This window comes from Mobula hypostoma, chromosome Y, assembly GCF_963921235.1.
Source record: "Mobula hypostoma chromosome Y, sMobHyp1.1, whole genome shotgun sequence".
Taxonomy (NCBI): domain Eukaryota; kingdom Metazoa; phylum Chordata; class Chondrichthyes; order Myliobatiformes; family Myliobatidae; genus Mobula; species Mobula hypostoma.
The window spans coordinates 2,081,572-2,086,736 of record NC_086130.1 but is presented as its reverse complement, the minus strand read 5'-3'; positions in this window follow the sequence as shown (position 1 = coordinate 2,086,736).

The following is a 5,165-nucleotide window of genomic DNA, read 5'->3' as shown; positions in this document are numbered from 1 at the left end:
AAGGGGCTAGGGGGAGTCCTGTATCAGGATCAGGGCACCGGGTTGAGACCTGTGGCACTTGTCAGCTGTAGTTTGTCACCCTCCAAGAAAAACTACCCCACACACAAGTTGGAGTTCCTGGCGTTGAAATGGGTGGTGGTGGATAAGCTGAGTGACTATCTCTACGGGGCCAAGTTTGAGGCGAGGACGGACAACAATCCCTTAACTTATATCCTGACCTTGGTGAAACTGGACGCCACAGGCTGTCGGTGGTTGGCAGCATTGTCTGCATATGATTTCAGCCTGAAATACCAGCTGGGGAGCCGGAACATCGATGCGAATGTTTTGTCCTGACAGGTGCATGAGGGACTGGACATGGACAAGGAGTGGGAGAATGTTCCTGCCCCTGCGGTGAAGGACATGTGTCAGTTTGCGATTGCCGCGAAGGCCAAGGAAAAGGAGAGGCCGGATCGAGCAGTGGATCAATTGGGGGTTTCTGATGACACCATACCCCAAGCTTACTGTAACCTGACTGCTCTGAAGACCAAACAGTTACCTAAAATTGAGTTCTGAGGAAGTGACAGCTCCTCAGCGAGATGACTCGGGCATTGGCACTATTTGGTATGCTGTTAAAAAGGGGGACATGGTTCAGGCAGAGGAGATGAAATACTACTGAAAAAATTGCCTCGGTTTAAGTTGAAGAACCAAATCTTATACCGGGTCACGTCACTCCTGGACTGACCTCGGCATTGCCAGCTTGTTCTTCCTGAGAAGTATCGGAGGATTGCGTTCAAATCACTTCATGGTGATTCTGGACATTTGGGGATGGAAAAGACCTACGGACTACTCAAAAACCGTTTTACTGGCCCCGAATGAAGATGAAGGTTGAAGAATACTGCAAGTTCTGCATTCGCTGCATATGCTGGAAGAAACTGCCTATGCGGGCAGCTCCTTTGTCCCACTTGCAGAGTGCAGGGCCCCTGGATCTTGTGTGTATAGATTTCCTGTCCATAGAACCCAATGCCAGCAACATGGTGAATGTCTTAGTCATCACAGACCACTACACCAGATATACTCAGGCTTTTTCTACTAAGGACCAGAAGGTGACTACAGTGGCAAAAGTGTGATGGGAGAAATATTTTGTTCATTACGGCCTACCCAGGCAGATACAAAGTGACCAGGAATGGGACTTCCACAGCAGACTCATCTATGAGTTACTGGGCATGCTTGGAGTTGAGAAATCAAGCACCATGCCCTATCACCCGCAGGGTGATCCCCAGCCTGAGGGGTTTAATCTGAGGGGACATTGCTAGACATGCACAGGACCCTGGAGATCAGAAAGAAGAGCAGATGGAGTCAACATATTGGGCATCTGGTTCACTGTTACAACTGTACACAAAATGAAGCTACTGGGTACTCGCCATATTATCTGATGTTTGGGCACGAGGTGAGGTTGCCCATTGACCTTTGTTTTGGGACTGATGAGGGTGACTTACCACCGAAGCCTTATCTGAAGTATGTGTCTGATATGAGGAGAGAGCTGAAAAGGTTCTATGAATAGGCTGGGGTTGCAGCTGCCAAGCAGAATCGAGGAAATAAGAGGAGATATGATCGGAAGGTGAGATTCTCCCAACTCCTGCCGGGAGACCAAGTCCTCAAAAGTAACTTGGGACAACCTGGAAAGCACAAGTTGGCTGATCGCTGGGCAGCCATGCCCTTTGAGATGGACAGTCAGATGCTAAACCTACCGGTTTTCCAGGTGAAACCAGAGCATGGGAATAGGCCTGTCAAGATTCTCCATCGGAACCACCTGTTGCCCTTGGGTCAAGAGGTGCAGGTGGACCTAGAGCCCAACCTGGAGTCTACACCTAGTAAGAGGACTCGGCAAAAATGCAGGACGACTGCAGGGCCCTCAGCAGGAGAGGCTGAGCCATGAGAGGGATACTGATTCAGAGGATGAAGATTCGAATGTGTGGTACATGCTGCCGTTCGCTAACTCCCCCGTGATGGAAGAAGAGACTCCTGGCCCTTCTCCCACTGAGTCAGGCGAGGTAAAGAGAGCTATTGGTGTGCAGCCTAGGGTACAGCAGGACTCTGAAGGAGAGGAGGTGGGGCCTGAACACAAGACAGCGGACTCCGAGTTGCAGGGGGTTTTGAGTGATAGATCGCAGGAGGTATCGCCAGGCAGACCTGAAGTATCCCCGGTGTTGTCTGAGCTGGAAGAGTTAAGAGAGGAGGTACGGAGGTCTCAGAGAATTAGGAATGCCCCCCAGATAGGTTGGCCTATGTAATGCTTGGGGAACAGGGTGTGATCTCTACTGTTCTGAGGAGCTATATGTCACTGCTTTCTGCACTTGGATTAGGCTTTGTGTTTTGCAGGAAGGATTGAGAAAGTTTACGGGAATGGGGGATTCTCAGATCCCTGTAAACAATGGGATAAGTACTATGTCTGTGACTGCAGTGTGTTTGAGTAATGTCTCACAGCTGCCTTCTTTGGAGCAAGATAAGGTTTAAAATTCACCCAGATCCACATAAGATATCTCCTGGCTTTTCACACCTTTTGACTTTGACAGAAGGCAGTACCTGATGGAAATTAGACAGGACATTCCTTTAAAGCATAAATTTAACGGATGTTCTTATCTTTGTAATTAAGTTATGGCTCCAACTAAACAGGTAGGACATTCTTTTCTTTAATTAAGGTGGCTGGAGTGTCTATCAAACTGATTGTTCTTATGTATCAATAGTCTATTGACTTGGCTGGAATGCTTATCAAACTGATTGTTCTTTCGTATCGGTAGCTTTAAAACTTCTAACAATTCTGACATCAGGCAGTGAACTTATTGAACCATCGGGGAGATGAGAATGTTTCTCTCCCTGATGTCGTCCAAGTTCACTCACTGGCTGAGTTCGAAGAAATATGCGTGATAGAGTGGAGGGATAGGGACATGCTAAGAACAATGATTAACTAATGATCAATCACCTTATGGGCGCCTTGGCTTACTGTTGTTCGACAAGTCAGAAAGAAACCTTACCCAGCAACAGGTGACATATGATCCATTGTTCTCTGAATATGCTAGATAAAAGTTCAAATAAGGAATTATCTGACCTTACAGAAGAAACACCTTAAGGTATAGCTAAATATGGGTAGGATAGCATAAGGTTCAGAAAGGGGAAGGTATCAATACAGGTTTCCCCCGCCATCCGAAGGTAGAGTGTTCCTAGGAAACGATTCGTAAGCTGGAATGTCGTAAAGCGAAGAAGCAATTACCATTTATTTATGTGGGAAAATTTTGTGAGCATTTGCAGACCCAAAAACAACCTACCAAATCATGCCAAATAACACATAAAACCTAAAATAACAGTAACATACAGTAAAAGCAGGAATGATACGATAAATACACGGCCTATATAAAGTAGAATTACTTTTCCACAATCATTGCTGTACTGTTCTCCGTAGCGAAAATCTCATGCAAGCGCTCTCGGCATAAACACTCTCTCCAGTAACCTTTAAGCTATGAAGCTGCCACATCATACCAAATAACACCTAAATATACACAGCCGATATAAAGTAGAAATAATGTATGTACAGTGTAGTATCACTTACTGGAGTTGGGACAACGGCGAGCACACTGATGAAGGTGTGTTGACTGAGTCGTCAGAGTTTGGATAGTGCAGTGGCCCCCACCCTCCAGGCCGCCGACCGATACATTGCCGCGAAGCATGCAGAAATGCAGCGGTAGCTGGGAGGCACACAGCACATCTTCAAGAAAAAAGCCGAAATAAACAAGCTAATTAATTAGATGCCGCATGGCACGTAAGTAATTAGCATGTTTATTTCGGCTTTTTTCTTAAAGATGTGCTGTGTGCCTCCCAGCTACCGCTGCATTCTCCATGAATCGGTATCTATCCGTGGCCTGGGGGTTGGGGTGGTAGGACACTGGGGTGTCATCTCATCTTCGTCTGTTTCCATTAGGACAGGCAGGTCATCATCTGCTACGTCTGCCTGCCTCGATGTCGAAGGTCGAGTTCGTTGTCTGCAGTTGCTGATGTGGAAGGCTTGCTTGACTGCTGAGCCTCGCGCATTTTTCTGTCATACAGTTCTTTGTAAGCACTCAAACCATCCTGCAAATATCCCCTAAACCTACGTACCCTTTCAAAATTAAAGTTGTACTTCATCATTGCAGCAAAAATCTCATGCAGTTGCGTCACGTTCAGTTCGCTACTGCATTCGGTTTCAATTGTTATCCTTTCCTCTTCCAATTGCATCAGCTCTTCATCTATCAGTTCTTGGTTATGAGATGCCAAAACCTCTTCAACATCATCTTTGTCAACTTCCACAAGCCAAACTCACTTTGTCCTTACTTCGTTCACCACGCTCAAAACGCTTAATTATGTCTAGTTTTACGCTAAGTGTAACACCCTTACGAGCTCTTTCAGGCTTTTCCAATACCTTAGAACTCATCTTGCTAACGGCTGCTCATAGGCACGTGTTTAAGCAATGCTGGTGAGAATGCAGTTCCGAATCCGGGGGAGAGCGGCTGCTCGGGGCGCGCTCTGCTTTTTTTCGCACGCTGCTTTTTTTTTGTAACAGTGAAAACACCTTCTGTTAGCGAAAACAGGGAACTAATGTCGGTCTTTCGTAACAGTGAGGTTTCGTAAAGCGAACGTTCAAAAAGAGGGGGACACCTGTTTAGGGAACTGATGTTGTATCCCAGCTAGCTTTGGCTTAAAATAATTATAACTAACCAATAATGATTTTACATCTAATTGTATCTTAGCATGTGACTGAAAGTATTCTAATATTGTCTTAGCTTGTAATCATACGATTTCCTGTAATGATCAAAGTTATAAATTGTGGAGACTTGTGTTATTTGGGGGGCAGTGTCTGGACTGACTCTTTGGGAGATCAGTCTGTAACTTCCACCATAGCATGCTATGAATGAAGAGTAAAAGTTTGAGAAAGAATTGCGTGTGTTAGTGTTGTCCCTGCATTGGGTCGATCCACCACGACAATTTGGCGAGCCAGCCAGTAGTCCAAGACGAGGATCTCATGAGATGGTGTCAGCAGTCAACTCGGTGGCAGTGACCTGAGACGGATGGGCCCACAAGGTAAGAGTTACCTTGACCTCGCTCATTAATTGTCCACCATGACAACCCCTTTGTTTAGTGGGTAATCCTCTGACAGA